Genomic DNA, 24,271 nt, shown 5'->3' with positions numbered 1-24,271 from the left:
CCAAACTACGAAGAGTTGAGCATGGGAATAATTTTCCAAGACCTGTTCTGAGCCCTATATCATGTTAGTGGTATTATTGCCAGTGGTAAATGCATGCTTTTATGACTTTACCTGCAAGAAACATGTGGATCAATGTGGACCAATATATCCACTCTGGCCTAGATTTGTTTTTAACATGACCTAGGGTCTTATATGTTACAAATTTGACTTATAATTCCCTACGAGTTATTTTTAAACTCACCACTCTACTCATTCACTGCACCCTCACCTTCACACTCATACTTCACTACGGCAGTTTAAAATAACTCCAGCAAAGAGCCCCCTGCGGGGCCCGTTGAGCATTGCAGCGCTGGCCCAACAAGGAGCTGCCCTATGATGAAGCATGAAGACAAAAAGAACTATTTATGGACAGCATGCAGAACAATACCACAAATTCACCCCAGTACAGAGATCTGGGACTAAATCCATCGTGTTTTTGCTCATCATGCCATTCAAGTTTTGACCCTGCCATATGCAAATCAGTCTTGACCCTGCACCCAATGGGAACAGTCCAGCCTGAACTGCCAGGCAAGGTCCTCCCTGGACTGGAAACAAGCATCCTAGGACCGGTTTTGGGCTTTCAGTCCTCATCAGCCAGGATAGCTCGACTCCAGTGACATGGAGAGCACGGGACTCATGTCTGGGCATACCAGTCCCACTCGGGGTGACAAATGAAAAAAGAACAATTGATGGACAGAATGCAGAACAATGTGACACATTCACCCCAGTACAGAGATCTGGGCTTAAATCCATAGTTTTTTGCTCACCATGCCCGTCCAGTTTGGACCCAGCCATATGCAAATCAGTCTTGACCCTGCACTCAATGGGAACAGTCCAGCCCGAACTGCCATGAAGCATGACACACTGTGGGGTGTGTGAGGGCTCTTGCTCCTGAAGGAACTGATCCCTCTGACTTGATCCTTCAGGCATGCCCTGACCGACCGACCTTCCTACAGGAACTGCACACCTTCACGCATACCTACATTCCTGGGGGTGCGTGCGCTGGACCTTTATCTGCTCTCTGTCCCTCCTTGTAATTTTTTTGTAAATGCATATCTGCCACTACTAATAATCCACTTTTCAACACATGATATACATTTTTACACATGACATACTATCCAACACACCCTCCACCCTCTAGAAAACTGATGTTGCAGACATGACATCAAACGGCATCCTAGTCAATCTAAACACTCCAAGTGGAGTGATTAACGAGGGTCAGTTCATTGATGTTTCATGAAGTCTGACCTGATGGTAGGCAGATCTGAGGTCCAATGTGGAAAACACAAATGCCGCTTTAAGCTGAGATATCATTGTGGATATATTAGGTAGGGGCTGCCTGTCAAGCGTTACTCAAACCTCTTAAAGCAATGCACAATCTAAATTCTTCAGAGACTTTGCAAGCCAAAACTACTGGAGAGACCCATTCCATAGTTTCTACCTCCACAATAATGTCTTCCTTCTTTAACTTTTCCAACATGGCTTGTTTAGCCACAATGGGAACTCCCCGCATTTTAGATGCAACAAGACAGGAAACGTCTTTAAGTGCAATTTGTGCACATACATGGATACACACCCGAATCTATCACAAAACATAGCCAGAAGATCTTGATGTTTCTTTGTTATAAATTAATGTTGCTCTTTTGTAAGAACAGTGTTGACTGGAAATGTACCTCTCAAAATTATGAGAGGGACACTATTTGGGTGCCATTATTAATCCCATATCTCTTTGATGAAACCAGCTGATAATGCTATCACATTTGCAAGACACATACATCTTCACTACAGTGAGTCTATTCTTGTATTCCAACTCCCCTTGAAAATAGCCAGCAAGTTTTAGCTGGTACCCCCCATATGCCAAAGGTCTGGTGTCTGGTTTAAATAGTTTAACCATAGCTCAGCTGGCAGGCCACTGCAAATTCTGTTCATAAAAATCTTTGGGCACAAGAGAAATATTTGCACCAGAATAAATCAACATTTTCACATCAAACCCATTGATTTTTACTGCATATGTAGGCTCCTTGTCACTTTGATGTTGTATCCGTAGCACAATCTCACAATACTGCAGGTTTATTTATTTATTTATTTGCGGGTTTATAACGCACTTGAATCCACTCCCGAAGGAGTATCTCTGCGCCCAGAAAAACACCAGTAGCAATGGGGGAGAGCTGCCAATCCAATAAAGAGATCCTAATCAAAAGAATTCAAAACAGGGATAAGCCTGGAATAAGAAGGTTTTCAACCTCTTTCTAAAGGTCAGATGATCTAAACACTGTCTTAGCAGAAGAGGGAGCTTATTCCATAGTGAAGGGCCAACCACTGACAGGGCTTTACCACCCTGCCTAACCTTTCTGATCGTGGGCACACGGAGAAGGAACTGGTTACTTGACCTAAGGGTATGGGCAGGAGCATACAGGACCAATTTATCTGCCAGATAAGAGGGTCCGAGTCCATGTAAACGCTTATGGACCACACAACAGATCTTAAACTTCACTCTTTGGCGGACAGACAGCCAATGGAGTTTTTTCAAAAGGGGTTTGGAGGGGCTCTGGGCGGTGCATTGAGGACCAATCTAGCAGCGGTGTTCTGCACCACTTGACGTTTGTCCACTACTTCTTCATGGGCTGATGCCAATAGTCCATTGCAATAGTCAAGCCGACTAAGCACCAGAGCCTGCACCAATGTTTTAATGGTGGAGTCAGGGAGTAGTGGGAATACCTTACGGAGGAGCCCTATCACATGGAAACAGGATCCTACTATAACATTAGCATGCTGTTTTAAAGATAATTTCTGATCCAGGCGGACCCCAAGATTCTTCACCACTTGGTTTGGTTTGGGAACCGGACCTCGGTCTGACGGCCACCAATCTGGTGCCCATAACATCTTTGCCTCACCAAAAAGCATGACCTCTGTCTTACCAACATTGCATTGAAGAAAATTAGAGGACATCCACTGGGAGACCGCCTTCATACCTTCGGAGAAAGATTGTTTAACCTCCGAAGTAAGAGATTTGAACGGAAAAAGAAGCTGAGTATCGTCAGCATATGACACTGGGCTGAAACCGAAAGCTCTCAAGATCCTAGCCAAGGGGGCCACATAGATGTTAAAAAGGGTAGGGCTCAAACATGAGCCCTGTGGTACCCCCTTGGTGAGCTTAACCTCTGCTGATCGATACGCCCCCATGTTTACACATTGTGTGCGTTCAGAAAGAAAGCTCCTCAGCCACGCCAGTGCCATATTCTTCAGTCCAATCTCTGCTAAGCGTCCGATCAAGATGTTATGTGATATAGTATTGAACGCTGCCGATAAATCCAACAGCCCCAGGACTACAGAAACACCCCTGTCCTGGTACATGCGGAGATTCTGTTACCGACAGCAGGGACGATTCGGTATTATAGTTTGGCCTAAAACCGGACTGAGAATAGTCCAGGCTCCCAGATTGTTCAATGAAGTTTGAAAGATGTTTATTCACATGCTTTTCGGTGAGTTTGCTCAAAAAGGGGAGCAGGGAAAGAGGTCTAAGATTAGACAGATCTGACCACGGGACAGAGGTATTTTTCCGGATAGGTCTCACCAGGGCCTTTTTCCTTTCACATGGGACACAGCCCTTTGCAAGCGAGAGGTTGACAAGGCCCTGGATCTCAGGACCGAGCACCTTGCCCACCACCGGCATGATTCTGGCTGGAATCTGGTCCGACGAACATCCACTTTTAATCTGGCTAACCAGGTCCTCCACCTCCTTCAGGGAGATATCAGGAAACTTAAAAAGCGTGCCAGTGTTTGCTCCTTCCATAGCCTGGGAAGATGCTATGGACACATCTATAGGCAAATTGGAAGCCATAATGTTTTCATAGATTTTATCAATTTTCTCAGTAAAAAGGCATGAGATATCGTCGCATAATTGTTGAGACGATATGTCCGTGCTCTCACAGGCAACTGGTCTTATAAAAGTCTGTAGGATGTGATATAATACTTTAGGAGCATCGCCTGCAGCTGAAAGTTGTAAGGCAATATGATTCTTGCGGGCTGCTCTAATAGCTTTATGATAGAAGTTCAGCGCAATCTGGTAGCGAGTTCCATCCGCTTCCAGATGCGACGATCTCCTGGCCTTCTCGAGCTTCCTAGCGCCTCGTTTAAGAGACCGCAGATCCTCTGAAAACCAAACTTCCTGTTTTCTAGCTGGCCGAGATCTAAACGATTTACTAGGGGCAATTTGTTCCACAGCTATGTGGATGGCCCGCTCATATTTGGATAAAGCCACCTCAATGTTTTCGGTGGGCGACAAATTGGGTGCTACAAAAGTTTCCTTAAAAACCTCCTGAGATATTTTGTGCCATTGTCTCCGCTTCACTGGTAACGGCACTGGATGACTAAGGGGTTTACCCAGATTAGGCATAGTAAATTCCAGGATAAAGTGATCTGTCCAATTAACCTGTTTCGGCGGGTGACACACAATCGCAGGTGAATTGGAGAGAACTAGGTCCAAGGTATGTCCCGCCTGGTGGGTAGGCCCGATGTTATGCTGTATTAGACCCAATAGTGAGAGATCTGTCACTATGGACTGAGTATCTGCATTGTCCTTCAACTCACTAAGGATGTTAAAGTCCCCTAACAATAGAAAGTCTCTGCCCGTGTTGACATGTGGGGCCAGTGCTTCCACCAGAGAACTCGAGAATTTTGTACAAGGGCCTAGGGTACGATACACTAGAGCCCCTTTCCAGCTATTCTTAGCTGAAATGCCAATTTTAAAGGTTACATTCAACTGTCATCATCATCATCCACTTCACACACCACACAATTCTACAACTAACAATTCCAAAACAACCCACATAATTCCACCACACACCACATATATACACTGCGTAACATAGGTAAAAACATTGTCATTGACAACGCCAATAGCTCTAAATCAAGCTAATAAGAGACCTACTCCATTTCCAATACTTGTTTTCTTCTGCAACTGACAACCATTGAAAAAGTCAATAGTCCTGGATTGTTGTAGGTATGTTACTTGTTGCACTACATATCTAGATACAATGATAGAAACAGCAAAATACCGGTAGGGCAAAACAACATTGCTAAGCACAGATTTTTAGCTTAGATGTTTTTAAGCCATGCACTAAATTACAACGGCCACGCCCCTTGAGAGGCCCCCCTCCAAGCAGTTTTTTCATCACACCTATAAAGCCCTGGTCCTTATGATCCCATCCAGTCCTACAAGCAGTACCTCGTTTGTCGCTCAGCGGGAAATGTCAGAATGGTCGCGTTACGAAAAATTAAAGGACTGCCCACCCCCAGTCAGAGGCCACAACAGTGCAGGCTAGTTCCAATACGCCTACCAGCGTGACTTTGTCTTGTTGATGCAGTGTTTCCGGACTGCATACCCTTGTCCTCACCTGGCAGGCCACTGCAGATCTAACAGGACTATTTACGTCAGGAGATAATTGCCAGAGGCACATTTTGGAGCAGCAAGATTTTGATTATGAAATGCTCAAAATTCCCCAAATTTGCTACCCGCAACTCCATTATGGTCTTGGCAAAGAGACAAATATCCAACACACTTACAGTTTACATCATCATCAGAAGCCTGGTGTCCTCGTAACCGTCAGCCCTTCATCCATCTCTCTGTTTCCCAAAAGAATGCACTCTTTGCGCAATTCTTCCAGCTCCCGGGGCACACCAGGACTGGAAATGACAAGCAGCAAGATACCCCACCGCTGTCACGTGATGCGACCTTAACACTGTCACCCGCTGCTCACGTGACAGCGGCGATGAAGCAGCGGCGCTGGTCCAGCTCCTGTCTCTTTCCAGCAGGTGGCGCATCCTCCCATATGCCAGGAAGTCGACTCTCAATAGGGTAGTCCAGTCGCGCGCCTCCTTCACCTCACAGACTGCATTTCCGCGCGCACAGCCTGGAGTTCCGGCTCACGTGCGGCTGGGTAATGTCTTCCGGAGCAGTGATGTCTCTTCCGGTGCAGCAGCTGCGACCTTAATTGGTGGGACCGTCTTGTTTGTGGGCGGTTTCGTTTTTTTTCTTTCGTTTTCACTTGTTTTAATGGGACGTAAAGAAACGCGTGCTTTTAGTAGCTGTCTGACAGTACATTTAAGCCTGTCTTTTATCCCTTTTCCCGTCATGTTTTGATTGATGATTGTTACAGTCGGTAGTACGAGGAAGTTGGATGTTTAGGACCTTCTGGCGGGAAGAAAAAGGCAAGCGCTCGGAACCTCCCACACGATTCGGGAGGGTAGGCTTATAGGATCCCTGCCATATCGGTAGGTGCCCTCCGTGACTTAAGTGTTTCGTACAGAAAAGTTTAGGCATGTATATAATAAAAGTTTGACAACGAGTTGGAACTTAAGGGAGAAACGTTTTTTCGCCACATGTTGACATGGTTTGTTGATTCCATGTGTATTCTGCCTGCGAGTAAGTAAAGAAGTTACACGTCTTTCCTAGAGAAGATTGGCTCGCAGCCCACGTTGTCAGGACACTATACTTATTAATTCTGTTTCAATGTATTATCTTCAGGTGTGCCAGATTAATTGCTCAGCGCCCTCGACGTTTGAAAATTAGTATGAGTAATAACTAGCTTAGTACATGTGATGACAACCAGGGACACAACCAGATCCTAAACTTACAGGGAGGCGGGGCGGTGGCTAACAGGTCAACCAATGGAGGCAGACGATAGGGTGGCGTTATCCTTCGAGTCAATACAAGAACATATAGTGATACATTGTGCATTTTCAATATATTGGTCACGCCCAATGCGATTACAACAAATATGCTTTAGTGAATTTACCAATGTTCATAGGCTACTGGCAGAGATCTTAACAAACCTTTATAATGCAACGGTCTCGCCTTTGCAACAGTTAGAGCTATTGGCATTGCAAATGACAGACTTTTTATTTATGTGTTGGTTTTGAAAACAGTAAATAAATGGCATTGTCATTTACAATGCCAATAGCTTAATCTCTCGCAAATGCGAGCCCTATTGCATTTTCACACACAGAGAGCCACACACACACAGCCACACACACAGCCACACACACACACACAGTCTCACACACACACACACACACACAGTCACATGAACAGAGCCACATACACAGAACCACAGAGCATAATTCCAAGCGCCAATGTAGTAAAAAAATTACTTGTGAAGAAGCATCTGGGGCACCGCGGAGGCGCTGACAGCTCATTTGCTTATGTGCACCCGGGGCTCCATCACTGGGAGCTGAGGTAAACACCCTGCATCACGAGGCGCCAGAGACCTAAACCAGTGCCCAAAGCCCACAGCTTAATTGGGTCCAAATAACAAATACATGCATGGAACTATGTCTGGAGAATTTCTCTTCCTGGTAAAATGTTATGAATTTCTGACACTGACAAAACTGTACCTTATTATGCCTGGAAAACAACAACAGTTAGAACTTTCCATGTATTCTCCAAGAAAGGTTTTTGAATTTTGTTTTCGGCATTGTCATTGCTTTTTCGAGAGTGCACAGCTGTAAGAAGGGTACTGTTGCACATTATAAACAGCAAGAACCTTCATTAAAAGGCACCACCTTTTTAAAATGTTTTTTTCTACACGAAGAAAAGATTTTTTAACATGGAGAACCTTAGCACCCATATAACTCTTGAGTGGGTTGTTACCCTTACCACCCGGAACAGAGCCAAGTCAGGGACTTCTTCACCGGCGACTTTGCTGTCCAGCAAGTGCCACACTGCGTTCCTGGGTCATAACTGAGCCCGCCTACTTGTGCCTTAATCCAACTGGAGCCCGAGGTCAAGCTGGTGTTTGGACGGCAGTTTATTCACTCCTTGACAATGAAAAAACCATAGGTTCCACATATGTTATAGTTAGCTGGACATTTCACTCATACAAAACCATTGAAATTCCCCCGTTATAGTTAGTTCAGCTAACTATAACTCGCGCGCCCGCAATGCTCTGTTGATGACTTCACATATTACATCACTCATGACATGGTCAGTGACATCACTCATGACATCAAGGATGACATCACTGATGACACCATCCTTGTGAAAGAGTGGCAGACCTCCTCAGCATAATATAACTGTTGATACACACATTCAAAAATAGAAACTATCATTTTCAAAAAAATGGAGATACCAATACCAGTTACAACAACCTATTCAGTAATTCCACCATCTATATACACATCCACTCATTCACCAACAGTTCTATATAGTCACTCATACATGTACTCACTCATGTACTGATACACCTATACATCCTGTTACACACCGACAGTCATCCATAGAGTTACTCACACACATACTCACACATACAAATAAACTATCAAACATCCATTTATTTGCATATACAGCTATACACACACTACCACACTTACTTCTACGGAAACTTACACATACTTACTCTCTTAAACAATCACTTATAGAAACACATACTTATTTAAACAGGAACTCTTCCAATCTCTCACTCTCACATATACTCACTTATATGCATCAATACTCACATAACTAGATTAAAACATATGTAGTTACTCATAAAGAAACTATTGAGACAGTCATTCACTCAATAACACACCCATAAACACACTCATCCACCCATACAGTCCTGCACACATGCTGTCTTCAAAACACATGCAAACAGTGAGTCAGTCATTCATGCATCTATGCGCTACGTAATACCCCCCACCTAACCATACAGACACTCATACTCAAAAAACAACTAATAACTGACGCACTTGCTGTCTGCGTGTCCGGCCTTACTGGCTTTAAGAAGAAGGCATCTACGGGCAATTTTTATCACACTAAAGATCCGCATCTGCAGACAAGCGGTGATAAGTTGGCTAGAAGGTGCCTCATCTATTCTGTCATGCCGGGGAGTCAAATTTATGGCCAAGGTAACAAAACTGATACAAGAAACTTAGTACAAACAGTGGTCTAGGGAAAGAACTCATCCAAATTGCTTTGTAAGGAACTCCCTCCTATAGGGACATACCTCGGGCTAGAGTGGGGAAAGAAAGCCCTACTGATTATGACTGGATGAGTCTCAACACAACGCTGCATTCACTGGGCCTGATAATCACATTATAAAAGCAGCTGGTTGTCTTAGCCAAGTGCTCAGCTATCTTTCACAAAACATCAAGGAAAGTGCTGTTTCTTTAGCCAGCTTATTATTGCTTTCTGGCTTTTCTGGATGGCTCTGAAATTGAGCATTTCAGTTTCAAATTGAACACCTGGGCTGTTTTGGAGGACACACTGCTGTGTGTTTCTTGGTTTAAAAGACTTTGTATACTCTTGTGTTTGATTCTTGTGTCTTTCAGTGACCGGTTTAGGGATATTTCCTATGCAGGCTTTTCTTCTCTTAGCGGTGAGCCTTTGGGAGATGGGCCCAATCCTCTTACATCTCCACATTGTTTTATCTGTGATATATTTCTGGTACGAATTCCTGTCACTAATGCGGTCTTATTTCCTTTCAGCGTTGTGGTCTGTTTCATAGACGTCTCGCCGTTTCCAATTACCTTGGTTTTGTGTCTCCATCCAGCTGGAATATAGAGGTCAAGAGGTAAGGGTATAGTTGCAGTCGCTGAGCTTTATACTCCCAAAAGTTGTTCTGTTATTAGAGTGAAACTTTTAACTAACAAATAATGTGAACAATCTATTTTCATTGTTGAGTGCCCCAAATATATATATATATTTTTTAAATAAACCTTAATATTATTTAGAAAAGCTGTAGATATCAAATGTCACATTATTTATATTATAACAATTTCTACCACAATAAGATTTTGTTTTAAAGCTTTTAAATTTGATAGCAGATATTCAACCATTCGGGAAACTGATGTTCTTTATATTAATGAGCAAAGAAGAAAATGAGTGTACCTACTTTTCATTTTTAGTTGGTCATTGTTCCCCAAACTGTCACCTCCCAGGTCATTGACCCAACTGAGAATTTAGATCTCATGAAACTCCATGCGAGGACAAAACAACCAACAGCAAAAGCCAAAATAGATTTTCACTTCTCATTGATTTTGGCCTTTGCTGTTTGGGTGTTTGTTTCCTGTGTTGAGTTTCATAATTCAAAAGGATACATTTGCTGGGTACTGCTATATATTACATCATAGGAATTCTTTTCCTTTCATTTTTGGAATACTGGATCTAAAGGGTCGGTCAGTTTGGTAGTGTGCCACATAGTCCTGAAGGAGTTCTCATGCAGTGTTGACTTTTAAGACCGATTATACCACATTGACTCAAAATTTCCTCACAGTGCCTTCTTCATTATAAGTATTTATTTTTTATTTTTCAAATCTGTTTATTGAGGAAAAAAACAGGATGCTTTGTTGTTATAAACAATTGTACATAATCATCTTTTGCGGTATAAGCTGGTCGGAAAGCGGCGTAAATAAACAGGGCATTGATCAGTGTATGCCGTGCATGCAATATTTACTTATTTACAACAAGGGGTGGTGATGGACAGAGTCTCTGAATTAAGCAGAGTACTCTCACCCAGTCAAGAGATCAGGGCTAGATCCAACACCGTTTTTTAGCTCATTGCACCATCCCAGTTTCAGAACCTGGCTGTATGCAAATTAGTCTGTCCCTGGCCCAGTGCATCATGGGAACAGGGCAGACCAGACTACAAAAGCCAATTCTTACACTGGGAAGTGAGCTAAAAAACGGTGATGGATCAAGCCCTGATCTGTTGACTGGGTAGGAGTGTTCTGATTAACTCAGATACTCTGTCCATCACCACCCCCTTTTTGTAATTATTTTGGCCACCATGAGTGTGGAAGGGTATGCTCAGACATGAGTCCCTTGCTCATTGCACCATCAGGATTCAAGCAAGCCGGGCCGAAGACGGCTGTAATGCCAGAAACCGGTCCCCGGAAGCTTGTTTCCTTTCCAGTGAAGAATTGGCTTTGTAGTTTGGTCTGCCCTGTTCCCATGATGCACTGGGCCAGGGACAGACTAATTTGCATATAGCCAGGTTCTGAACTGGGATGGTGCAGTGAGCTAAAAAACGGTGATGGATCAAGCCCTGATCTGTTGACTGGGTAGGAGTGTTCTGATTAACTCAGATACTCTGTCCATCACCACCCCCTTTTTGTAATTATTTTGGCCACCATGAGTGTGGAAGGGTATGCTCAGACATGAGTCCCTTGCTCATTGCACCATCAGGATTCAAGCAAGCCGGGCCGAAGACGGCTGTAATGCCAGAAACCGGTCCCCGGAAGCTTGTTTCCTTTCCAGTGAAGAATTGGCTTTGTAGTTTGGTCTGCCCTGTTCCCATGATGCACTGGGCCAGGGACAGACTAATTTGCATATAGCCAGGTTCTGAACTGGGATGGTGCAGTGAGCTAAAAAACGGTGATGGATCAAGCCCTGATCTGTTGACTGGGTAGGAGTGTTCTGATTAACTCAGATACTCTGTCCATCACCACCCCCTTTTTGCAATATTTACTTATCAAACCTCAAGTAGTACATCGTTGACAATAGTGTCTCAATGGGAGAAGTACAGAAAAATGGTGTTAAAGAAAACATCTTCCCTCTGGTGTAGCCTAGTTTACCTAAATGAACATAATGGCATACAAAGCCGCAAACTTTGAATACAGTTAAGCAAATGTACAACTGTAAGAAGTATTTAGTGCTATGGAGGTTAGAAGAATAACTTATACAGCCTCAGAATGCAATTGAAACAAGGCATCTATGTTCTGCAGTGCAAAGTCAGCAAGAGTATAGAGCCTCAGAAGGCCCCGGAGAGGTCAAGGTAGCTTCAGCAGCTTCCAATTGATGTACAACACATGAGAGTTAAACATAGAAACACTTAAAAATAAAGAAAAAGAACCAGGGAAAACCAAGACTATATATGGTTGGGGGTGTCAGTGTTAGTGGAAGGGTGTTCTAAAGCTATCATTCTCACTTATGCATTTCTTTTACGGAGAAGGGCCATCATCAGTTTCCCACGCCAAGGGATTCAGTCGGGCGATTTCTCTAGGGTATGATAGGAGAGAATCCTCAACAAGCATTTACAATGCAACGGTTTCACCTTTGGAAAAGTTTGAGCTATTGGCATTGTAAATGACAACATTTGTATTTATGTGTTGGTTTTGAAAACAGATAAATAAATGGCATTGTCCTTTACATTGCCAATAGCTCTAACTTTTCCAAAGGCGAAACCGTTGCATTGTAAATGCTTGTTTCCCTCTGTGTCTCCAGCTATGTCTAACCGTTGCTTTTTGCATTGTTCTGGTAAAACAATGTCCTTGGTTTTCAAGGGAGTTCTAATGTTAATCCATTAGCAGTAAGATGCAGGCATTTGATTCTGACTGGCTACCTTTCCCTACTCACGTACTAGGCTGTAAACCTACTTTTGGCTAGAAGAATAAAAGGGACCAAGCTAGGAACTACATTGTATTTTGCCTTTCACAACTCTGCGCTTTGGCATCATGACATAAGATACAATGGTCTATTTTTATTTTATCTGACTAACAGCATTCTGCATCACTGGGCTTGTAGTTATGCTTTTAACCGTTTCATCATAGGCTCAAAATCCCAGCATACAAAGTGTTGTTGCCTAAAATGCCAGAACATGCTGGAGGTGTTACACATGACAGAGCCACTAGTCAGCTATGTTTTCAAATGTTAGTCTTCTATTCCATTACAAAAATTACTTGTTTCATGCGTGAAACTTATGCATTCCCTCTAACTCACCTACATCATGCATTAAAACAAGTATTGGTGATGTGAATAGTCTGGTCTTCTGTTTAGTGGAAAGTTTCATACATGCCTTCACAACACAGTAAATGTATAACAGACCCCAGCAGAGCAATCTTCCTTTAAAATAATAAATGAAAGACAGGTGGCAGTGACAGAGGGAATATCACAAGGGTCTCTCACACATACAGAACAACCCTCTTTACAGAACTGGTACACTGAGGGAAGAAACTATGAAAACTTCCCAACTTCAGAAGGAAGTTACAGACAACTACAGTAGCATCAGCGCACGTGTTCCCATCACAGGACAGGTGCAAATTAGGAAGCAGAAGCGCAATGTTAACTTTCTCACAAAAAAGGGAAAGTATGGCATTAGTAAATCAAGCTGTTCCCTCTCACAGAAGTCAATTCATGCAATCTTCCATTTACCGCAGAACAGAACCAGCAGGGCAGCCTAGTACAAGCTTTCATCGCCCACAGAATAATAAGTACACTAAAGGTGTAGGCTGCAGACAACTCTAGAGTGGGTGCCTTATCAGTAAGATGAATGTGCAGGTGGATGAGTTGGTGAATGTGCGAGTTCAGACCACATTCTTGGTTAGCTGATATTTCACGTCCGCATCTGAAGAATCCTGCTGCTGTCACTGGCACAGCCTCTGTTTCTGGTGAATTTTTGGTGGGCCACAGACTGAGAATTAGCCATCACCTGGTCGGCCATTGTTATTTTGAGCAGCCTCGCCATAGTGTAACTCTGCCCTAGATGTCCACGAGAGTGCGAACCTCTTGAGAAGGGTTGTACAATCCCAGACTTGGTGCTGCACCTGTTCAAAATGTTGAGGGCCACCACCAATGTGTATACTTTAGGCGAGGTGGGGACGACTAAAGAATGGCACATACAGGACATCTGAATATGGAGAATGTAGTTTAGTTTACAGTGCGAGATGGGCAAGAGAAGGTACACTGTGAAGGGTGCACCAGGGGTGGAGGATTGTGGGATCTCACTGATGACATGCTGAGTCAGATGAGTCCTATGTTGATATCAATGATGCAGGCACTCTAGGTTGTGGGAAACCTGCACAGATATTTCCGGGCCGAAGCTTGAAAGAAATTAAAGCCAGGCATGTTTATTTGTACAATAAGAAGTGATCAAAGTCATACGGTGCGCGCATTTCCGGTGCGAACATTTAGGTACGTTTCAAAAGCTCGCTAGATAAGGAAAATGCTTAAATGCGTTTAATTATTCAGACAGCGTGCTCGGCTGGCTACTGCATGCAAATGAAATATGCGTCACTGTTTCCCTTATCAGATCTTGCAAATCAGTGGGGCTCTCAAAGTCCAGCGCACACGACACTGAAGCACGGCTAAGGGGTAAAGTATGGAACTGCCTGGGATCGGGTGGGGTTGCACGAGAGAATGCGAGGCTCGATGCTGCATACTTCCTCTGAAAGGAAACTGCATGCTGTTGCAAGCCCTAGTGGACGGCTCTGGGCTGCAGATCAGCAGAAAGTGATCTGGGCGTGCAAACCGCGGCAGAATGGGCTAACCCCCCCTGCCCCGGGTCTCTGGTTTGAGCTCTCTGCTCTCTGGGTGCGAGATCGCACTACGGGGGGAGGGGCGGACACCGACAATGTGCCCCGACGCCCCTCTCCCCTTGCAGGCACTCACCGGGTCCGGCGGCTGCTGGAGGAGAGCTCCCGCTCCTCGGGACTCTCCGGGGCCGCGGAGGGATGTTCTCTTTCCCCGGGGCTCCTCCTGTGCTCGGGAGCCTCGGGACGGTCGATGCTGCTTCCTCCTTCCGGCTCTCTCCTCCTCCTCCTCCTGTGATGACGCGGAAGGGGGCTCGACCGGCTGGGCCAATCCCAGCGCGGCCCGGGCTTGAAGGCGGGCGCTGCTTCCTCCTCTCACTCGGGGCCGCGGCGGTGAATACACGGAGCAATGCCCGGTGGGCACCGGCCTTAAATCTAAATATTAAGCGAGGTGGGCACTCGCTCGGGGTACCACAACAGCGGCAAGGTCCCTGGCAGGGTGGGCACCTGCCAGCGGACAAAATACTCGAAAATCAGGTGCCGGCAATGCCGGACCAGATTCGGGGGCGTTCCCGGCTTTCGGCTGACGTCGCGTGACGTCGGCAAAAGCCAAAGAATCTCGGGAACGCCCCCGAATCTGGTCCGGCATTGACGGACAGGCCCCTCGTCCAATGGCTAGGCTCCATTTATGGAGCCAGCCAATGAATGACGAGGGCCGACCCAAAGCCACACTACAGTTCTCATAAGATTTCTCCTGCGCAAAAGCTGCTTGCGCAGCTTTTTGCAGTCGAAACCTAAAAAGTTGGAGGGCTCGCAGCCTGGGGGGGACGTAGCTGGCACCTTCAGTTTGGGAGAGATGATCTATAATTAGTTGCTGGATGTGTTTGAATTTGGTATTGGTATGGTTGAGACGGGCTGTCAGTAGTTCCATCGCCATGACATGCTATAGGCGCAAGAGCCAAGTAGAGAGTGGGGGAGGAGACGTCTTCCAATGAAGGGCTATAGATTGTTTTGCAGCTCCCAGCATCTGCATTATAAGGCGCCAGTCGGAATGCGTCATGGCTTTGAGCTGCGCTGGTTTTATACCCAATAAGGTTCCTGAAGAGGAGTTTGGGATAGGAAACCCCACTGTGTCCTTGATGTGGCCGAGGACCCCTTTCCAGTACACCGTCAGGAGCGGACATGTCCACCAGATATGGATAAAGTCCCCTGTCGCTGATTGGCATTTTCAGCATAGGGGGAGAGAGCAGGAAGCATTTTCTGTAGAAGTGAGAGGGGTGTAGTACCAGCGGGGCATCAGCTTATATGCTGATTCTGGCTTGTTAGTGGTGCTCTTATAAATTCTAGGGTTTCACGCCATAATTGTTCTCAGTTTTGCTGGGAGGGCTGTTCTCCTATGTCCTTTACCCATTGTTTATGGTAGGCGGTTGGGTTGCGAATGTTGTAGAACTTGGTAAGTGCGAGATATTAGGCCTCATGTGCCTTCAAAGGTTCGGACCAGGGATTCAAATGAGGTGAGCAACCTGTGGCGAAGTTGGCAGTATTGAAGTCTGCTGGCTACAGTAATATGGAAAGATTGTTTGCATTGTTCAAAGGATTTAAATTTATCGCCCTCGAAGAGGTCCTGAATAACTCTGCATTCCCCCTGATTCCAATCTGGGAACGCGTGTGGTTGTGAAGCCGAAGGGAACAAGGGGTTCCACATAATGGGTGTGTTAGGTGAGGGGAAGGTCGTCAGGCCTCTAGGGATCGCAATCCTGTCCCATATCCCGAGGACTGTTTTTATTGGGGTTCCTATGTATGCGCTGCGGGGTCGGGCAGTTCTGGAGTGCCAGGCTAGGTCCCACAAGGGCCTGCATGCAAATGCCTGATCCATGTGGAACCAGTTTTTTTTCACTCTCACGAACCACCCATTCAGATATGTATCGAAGATGGGCTGGTGTGGCCACCGTGGTCTTGGGGCAGCATAAACACGTTGTTCAAGAAGCGTGGATGAACCTTACCCCAAATAAAAAAGTCATGTTGGAGGCTTTGGATGTCTACCTGAGGAATCGGCGTAGGCAGGTTCTGAAAGAGGTGACGTGTCAATTTTTACCACATTAAGGCGACCCAACCAGGAAATAGGGAGCTTTTTTCCAGCGTCACAGTTTTTCTCGAACTTCGCTGCGACAGATTGGCCAGTTGGCTTGGGTCCAGGTGAAGAGAGACGAAATCAGATTATGGCCTGAATAACGGATTGAGTGTTTGTCTAGTGTATGGGGGTGATGGATTGGAGTCTCTGTAAATCCTGGGCAGGAATGGTGAAATTCAAAGCTTGAGATTTGGACATGTTAATCTTGAAGCCTGAAGCTAGTTCAAAAGAGTGGAGGAGCACTGATACTGTTGGTCTAGAAGTAGCCGGGGTGGTAAGTGAGAGTATTAGGTCGTCTGCAAACAGGGATACTTTATGATCATGACCTCCAAAGGCTACGCCCTTTATATGTGGCGACTGGTGAAGAGCAATTGCTATGGGTTCCACTGCTAAAGCAAGCAGGAGAGGGGAGAGTTGGTAGCCCTGCCTGGTACCCCTGTGTATCGAGATTGGAGGTGTAAGTTGACCGTTAATTCAGAATTGTGCTTTAGGGGAAGTGCAGGAGGCCATTAGTTTGGAAATCATTGTCTGTCCAAGGCCTATTTTATGGAGCACTGCACGCAGAAACCGCCAGTCGACGCGATCGAAGGCCTGCTCTGCGTCAAGGAATATCAGACAGGCCAGGATGTCTCGCCTCTGGACCTTTTTTGTCAAATTTCTGTTTATTGGCAACATTTTTAAAAAACAAATCGAACATTCACGGCTAGAAGCCATACCAATATTCCCACATGCCACCCTCTGCTAATTTGATCACAGTGTCTCACAGTGCTGGAATGATCGTCTGTGGAAGCTCATTACTAGCCATTGATTAATTGGAATTTCCAAAATATATGTAACTAAGAACCAAAACCCCCTCCCCCCCCCACTATCCCCCCTGTGGTGGAGAAGCAATAGCCGCCTTTCCCTGCTGCTACTTTAACCCGGCTGGTGGAGTGAAGTCCTCTCGTGCAGTTTCAGATTTGTGCTGTTGCTAAGGGTCATCTGTGTTATCCCTGTTTTGGGACTTAAAACTGAAACAAGTGTAGCCCTCATAATGTAGGTGGACATATGCCAGCGGGAGCCCCTTTGTAAGATATAACACCAGTGGAGACATCACTTATACTCCAAATTCATATATTCATCTATGAACATTTCAGACATATGCTCCATCGTGAGTATTTTCCATAAACGTGCGTGCCATTGCGCCAGCACTGGCGCAGCTTTCTTCTTCCAGTTAGCCGCTATAGCCTTCTTAGCTGCTCCCAAACACACCCACATGTTTGCTTTGCCCGCCCTAGTTTGGTGCTCTAATGAGGTGTCCCTAAGACCCAGGAGGATCGCGTCTATGGAACTCGGTACAGGGTACCCCAGCATGTCTTTCATTTGGGACAGAATTTCCTTCTAGAATGGCTTAATATTTGGGCAGTCCCACCAAATATGGCGAGAGTCTCCCAGGAGACCACATCTTCTCCAGCAAAGATCTGAGGTGAGGGGAAAGATCTTCCAGAGCTTGGCGGGGACTAAATACCAATCGAATAACAGTTTGTAGTGTTCCTCCCTCAAGTCAAGTGAGTGGTTAAATTTGGTGATGTCGGACCACAGGTTTTCCATTCCCCTTCTGTTGTCTCCCTTCCTAGGGTCTGTTCCCAGGTACATCTGTAGCTAGGCTGCGGTGCATTCGTAGTGGAGACCAATAGCTTGTATAAAAAAAGAGATAGTACCCTTTGAAGCACTAGCCTTCTGCACAAAAGTTTCTATTGGGGTCAGGTCTCTAGTTGCCGCCTCCATTACCTGTGGATGTAATGCCCAATGTTCAAGTTGCAGGTACTAAAAGAGTTCAGTGGTTGGAACCCCAAAGTCACACTGACAGTTTTCAAAAGTGAGAATGTCATAATTATGGAATAAATCTGAGAGTACCCTACATCCTCCCTCTCCCCATGCATCAAACGGACCCTCCTTCAACTTGGGCAGAAAGTCTGGATTAAAGTGTATAAGTATATATGGGGAGGGAAAGGAGGTCCAATCCAGGTTCCTATTCACCTCGTCCCAAGCCTTGAGAGTAGTCCTGGTAGGGGTGCTTAAGTATGCGTTAGCGGGTCTGTCCTTTTCGGGTCCTTCCCGCGATGGTCCATGTGGAGCCAGTGTTTGTCCGACTCCCGCATGGACCATTCTGTGACTACTCTTAATTGTGCTGCCGTATAATAGAGTCCGATGTCTGGAAGCGCCACTCCCACCCCTCCAATCTAGGCTTCCTTAACACATGAAAGGGTAACCGCGCTCTTCCATCCTGCCAAAAGTAGTGTATTATCATTGAGCCAACCCCTTTTAAAAAAATCTTTATCCAGCGCTATTGGGAATGCCTGGAACAATTATAGCAACTTAGGGAGAAGGGTCATTTTGACTGCCTAAATCCTCCCAAGCCATGATATAAACAAGGGTTTCCAGCATTGTTGCTCCTGTTTTATCTGTCTGAGTAAGGGTGGAAAGTTTGCCTGAAATAGTCCTTCTATGCGTGCGGTAATCTGAATTCCCAAATATGTTACACTGTGTTTGGCCCTCTGACAGTGTTGGGTTTAGTATAGATGATTTTGAGAAATTAACTCGGAAGCCCGCTATCCCCTCAAACGCCTTTAACTCCGACTGTAGTGCTCGAAATGACGATCCAGGAGATGAGAGTCAACAGAATGCCATCTGCAAATAGCGACACCTTATGCTTATCACCCCAAATCTAATCCCTTAAATGTCTGAATTTGCTCTTAGTCGGGCTGCAAGCGGCTCAATGCTCAGAGCAAATAACAGTGGGCACCCCTGGCTTGTGCCTCGACCGAGCTCATAAAACGCCAAACTCACCCCGTTTACCTGTACCCTGGAGTGCGGGTCTATATAGTTGGATTTAATCATTTGCATGACCTTATCCCCAAAGCCAAAACCTTCCAGAGTGAGAAACAAGAAATGCCAATCCACTCTGTCGAAGACTTTCTCTGTATCTAAGCCCAGTACTGGTATTTTGAACTTGTTTGCTTTTCTATAAGATGCGGAGTCCTGCGGATGTTGTCATGTGTCTGTCTTCCTTTTATAAAACCGGACTGGTCTGGGTGAATATTGTCAGGCATTAGGTTTTCTAAGCGGGCGCTAGCATAGCCGAGTAGCTTGGCATCGAGAACTCTGGGAAGCTGGGGGGTGAAGTCTGTTGTCCCTGAGACTTCAGCAGGAGGCAAGCTCTTTTCCAAGCCCTTGGAAATCCTTCACAAGTTGAAAGCAAAGTACACAAAGTTCCTTTCTCCTTCCTTTGGCAGTAAGGCAACCACTGCAGGTCAATCCCCCAAGCAGCACTTTAGCTTGGGAATAGTCTCTCCTCAGTTTCTTCAGGTTCCTCTCCTCAGTAAAGGTTTCTTCTTGTAGTCCAAAAGTGATCTAATTTCATGGGAGCAGGGTCCCAATATTTATACCCCTAAATCCTTTGTTCTCTGAGGGGAGAGGGGCCTGTGCCTAGTCCAAACCAGTTCCTGAGCACTTTGTTTTCCAGACCTCTCCTTTCACAGTGCAAGGCAGAAACATCAGACGCCCCACAGGAGGTGGGGCCAGCATTGTGGAAGGCAAGTACAGCCCTGGAGTACTCTGTTGACAGTCTTCCTTCTCTTCTTTCAGTGTGCAGGACAGAGACATCAGCCGCTCCCCAGGAGGTGGAGCCAGCATTGTGGAAGGCAGGCACAGCCCTATTCAGAGTTCAGGTGCACTCCTCCCTCCCATCAAGATGCAGATCTCTCTATTCACCACTGGGTGACTCGGCCTGTCTCCTGGAAATCCCCAGCCCTGTCACTCACAGAAAACAGACATAGGAATACACAAACTAGCAGAGGCAGGTTTGAATGGTTAGACAAGCAAAGACCTACTTTCTAAAAGTGGTATTTGCAAACACAAAATATTAAAATAAACTTGATTAAAAGATTATTTTATTATTCTGAGCTCAGGCATACTAAACTTGAATTTCTACCATGTTCTCAGATGCCTGTTAGGATTATAAAATGTAACAATTCTAACAGCCCATTCTGGCCTATGGAGAACAGGTAGTCTTGCAATAGTGAAAAACGAAAATTGCTGTAATTCACTATTAGGACATGCCACACACATCAGGGCTTGTCCTACCTTATACTTACACTGCACCCTGCCCTTGGGCCTACCATAGGGGTGACTGATATGAAGAAAAGGGAAGGTTTAGGGGCTGGGAAGTGGGTGCACTTGCCCAGTCAGCATGACAGTACCAGACTGCATGCAGGCTCTGCAATGGCAGACCTCAGGCACATTTTACAAGGCTGCTTCTGTTGGTGGCACAACCAGTGCTGCAGGCCCACTGGCAGCATTTGGATTACACGCCCTGACACACTCAATGCACTAGACTAGGTTCTGACAAGTAAACCAAATAGCCAAACATGGAACCACTGATTCATTCATCAATTTACAATAGGGAGCACTTGCACTGTGGCACTGAATAGCAGTGGCACAGTGCCCAAAACATCTAACATCAGCAAAAACACATGAGGCAACAGCAAAAATGGAAGGGAGACCCACGCCAATGGTGCCAGGTCTAACACGTGTCCCCTCCAGCTGAAAAGTGGGGAGAACTACCCTAATTCCTGGGAGTTCTCTTCACTAAGGCGGAAAAATCTGGACAGACCATCAGCGTTGGCGTGTTCTGTACCAGGGCGGTGTTCCACCGTAAAGTCCATACCCTGTAGGGCAAACAGACCACCTCAACAGCTTTGGATTCTCACCCCTCATCTGCATCAACCGTCTGTGGTCTGTCTGAACCCGGAAGTAAGTCCCAAACAGGTATGGTCTCCGCTTCTTCAGTGCCCTGACCACAGCAAATGCCTCACGCTCACTAGCACTCCACCTCTGTTCCTGTGGAAGTAACCTTCTACTGATAAAAGGCTACAGGTTGATCTAGGCCCTCCTCATTCATCTGTGACAGAACAGCCCCCACACCATGCTCTGAAGCATCTGTCTGGACAATGAACTCACTTAAGAAGTTGGGTGCCAGGAGCACGGACGCCGTGCACATGGCAGCTTTCAGGGCCTCAAAGGCTTTCTGACAGGGGTCAGTTCAAATCACTTTCTTGAGCTGCTTCTTAGAAGTCAGCTCTGTCAAGGGTGCAACAATGTTGCCATACCCCTTGACAAACCTCCTGTAATACCCTGTGAGACCTAAAAAGGCTCTCACCTCTGTCTGGGTTTTGGGTGGCTCCCAAGCCAGGATGGTTTCAATCTTGGGTTGTAGGGGCGCCACCTGGCCGCTCCCAACTTGGTGTCCCAAGTACACCACAGAACCCTGCCCGATCTGGCACTTACTCGCCTTGATCGTGAGACCTGTTTTCCGCAGCGCCAACAACACTTCCCAGAAGTGGCTCAGATGTTCTTCTCAAGTGACACTGAACACTGCGATGTCATCCAGGTAGGCGGCACTGAACTCATCCAGTCCAACCAACACCTGGTTGACCAACCTCTGAAAGGTGGCAGGGGCATTCTTCATCCCAAAAGGCATAACACGGAACTGGAAATGCCCATCTGGTGTGGAGAATGCTGACCTCTCCTTTGCCCCATCAGTCAAGGCGATCTGCCAGTACCCAGACGTTAAATCAAACGTGCTGAGGTACCGTGCAGCCCCTAGCGATCAGTGAACTCATCAGCTCTGGGGATGGGGTGCGCGTCAGTCTTCGTGACTGAATTGAGCCCTCTGTAGTCCACACAGAACCGGAGTTTGGGTGTGGCACCCGGCGCTGCAGCCTTCGGGACCAAGACCACTGGGCTGGCCCAAGGAATGCTAATGACTCAATCACCGCAAGTGCAAGCATCCTTGAGACCTCCTCTTTAATGCAAGCTCTTACCCTGTCAGTTACCCTGTAAGACTTGTGCTTCACAGGTAAGCTGTCTCCTGTGTCCACATCATGGACGCACCAATCTAGGACACTCGGAACCAGGGAGAACAGATCAGAAAACTGTCCCAGCAACTGGTGGCAGTCATTCTGTTGCTCAGGGGTCAGTGTGGAAGAGAGGTTAACACCATCCACTGACCTATCTTGCTCTGAGGCTGACAGGAGGTCAGGAAGAGGCTCAGTCTCCTCCTCCATCCCAGCATTTGTTACCAAGAGCATGCCCACTTCAGGCCTCTCTAAGTGGGGCTTAAGGCGGTTGACATGTAGGACCCTCAAGGGGTTCCTAGGAGACCGCAAGTCCACCAAATAGGTAACAGGACTCTTGCGCTCCACAACCTCAAATGGTCTGCTCCACTTATCTTGGAGCGCGCAGGGCTCCACTGGGGCCATGACCTACACCTCCTGTCTAGGTTGAAGCTCTACCAGAGTGGCATTCTGGTCATACCAGCTCTTCATCTCCTCCTGGCTGGCCTCCAGATTCGCCTGAGCGACTTCACTGAAGCGCCTGGTCTGGTTCCTGAAGGCCAGCATGTAGCTATATACATCCTGGGGAGGTTTCCTGGGAGATTGCTCCCAGCCTTCTTTAACTAGACTCAGAGGTCCTCTGACCGGGTGTCCATAGAGCAGCTCAAAGGGACTGAACCCTAGAGATTTATGTGGCACCTCCCGGTATGCAAAGAGTAGGCATGGTAAGAGGACGTCCCACTTACGCCTCATGGGATCCTCCAGACCCATAATCATGCCCTTCAGGGTCCGGTTGAACCCCGGTCAGTCACTACCTCGCCATGGAATCCTACTCGTGAGAAAATTCCCACCAGTGCTCGTCCCACCACGGGGACCGTCACTGTCCTCAGAGGTATAGCTTCCGGGTGGCATGGTCCACCAAGACCAGGATGAACCTGTTGCCCATGGCTGTCTTGGGGTCCAGTGGCCCCACAATGTCAATCCCCACCCGCTCAAAGGGGCGTACTGACCACATGGAATGGCTGGAGACGAGCCTTGTGCTTCCTCACACTCTTTCCACTTGCCTAGCAAGTCTGACAAGTCCTGCTATGAGTATCAGAACTCTTGCGCATTTGGGGCCAATGAAAGTGGGCGTCAAGCCTTTCAAAGGTCTTGTCCTGCCCCAAATGTCCTGCTAATGGCACATCAAGAGCCAGCCCCAGTAGGAAGGCTCTGAACTTCTGGGGTACCACCAGCTCCCGGACTGACCCAGGTTCAGCAACCTTAGGCTCACTATACAGGAGACCATTCTCCCAGTAAATCAAGTGTGACCCTGACTGATCACCTGCTGCCTGTCTTACAGCCTGTTGCCGCAAGCCCACAAGAGAAGGGCATTCTTTCTGCTCCTTGCAAACGTCTTCCCTGGAGGGACCTCATTCTTGCTGCCAATGGGTCAGCTCAGGCAGGTCTCCCAGTTCAGCTATCTGTTCCCCTGTAGGCTCCAGGGCATCCCCCTTAGGGTCTACCTCCTCCTGGGCCGTGGGAACTTCGGGAACCGGTTTCCCGCGCCCCTCGCCACTTCTCTCTTCGGCAGGTTCCTGGGCCTCCCTCTCAGGCTCCAGGTCCTCTTGAGAACCCCTACTGGCTGACATTGACCGCGTGGTCACGCACGCCCAGTCAGGCAGTCCAACCATCTTCAAGTGAGTTGTTTTCTCCACCTTTTCCCAAGGGGAGCTCTCCAAATCGTTTCAGTAAACCGGCATGGCGGGCCTCACAGCTACCTGAAGAGTACCAGAGACCCTCCCCCCCCCCCCCCCCCCCCCACACTCAAAAAGAACCTGAGCCATTGGACAATGACTCTGTGTTGTCGGCGTTAACAACTCGGCAAAATGCATGAGGTACAATCTGCTCTTGAGTAACCAGGTGACACCTGACAGCTGTCACACTGGCTCCTGTGTCTCTAAGAGCCTCCACCTTTTGGCCATTGACGGTCACTCGCTGCCCATATTTCTTAGTGTTC

At 46.7% G+C, this 24,271-nt stretch overlaps 2 protein-coding genes across 3 annotated transcripts in view; one reads left to right on the top strand and one right to left on the bottom strand.

The window, feature by feature from the left end:
* Positions 1-5,844, bottom strand: part of WASHC5 (WASH complex subunit 5) — a 415,933-nt gene extending 410,089 nt beyond the window's left edge. The window contains exon 1 of one of the 2 annotated variants that reach the window (XM_078686781.1): positions 5,605-5,844. The gene's annotated coding sequence lies outside the window, so the exon portion shown is untranslated. The remainder of the gene's footprint in view (positions 1-5,604) is intronic. The other variant, XM_078686782.1, reaches the window with a different exon arrangement.
* A 327-nt stretch (positions 5,845-6,171) lies between these two features.
* Positions 6,172-24,271, top strand: part of NSMCE2 (NSE2 SUMO ligase component of SMC5/6 complex) — a 696,967-nt gene continuing 678,867 nt past the window's right edge. The window contains exons 1-2 of the mRNA XM_078686783.1: positions 6,172-6,312; positions 9,505-9,590. The gene's annotated coding sequence lies outside the window, so the exon portion shown is untranslated. The remainder of the gene's footprint in view (positions 6,313-9,504; positions 9,591-24,271) is intronic.

This window comes from Lissotriton helveticus, chromosome 4_1 (genome assembly GCF_964261635.1).
Source record: "Lissotriton helveticus chromosome 4_1, aLisHel1.1, whole genome shotgun sequence".
NCBI classification, from domain to species: domain Eukaryota; kingdom Metazoa; phylum Chordata; class Amphibia; order Caudata; family Salamandridae; genus Lissotriton; species Lissotriton helveticus.
This window is presented reverse-complemented; position numbering and strand designations above follow the sequence as displayed.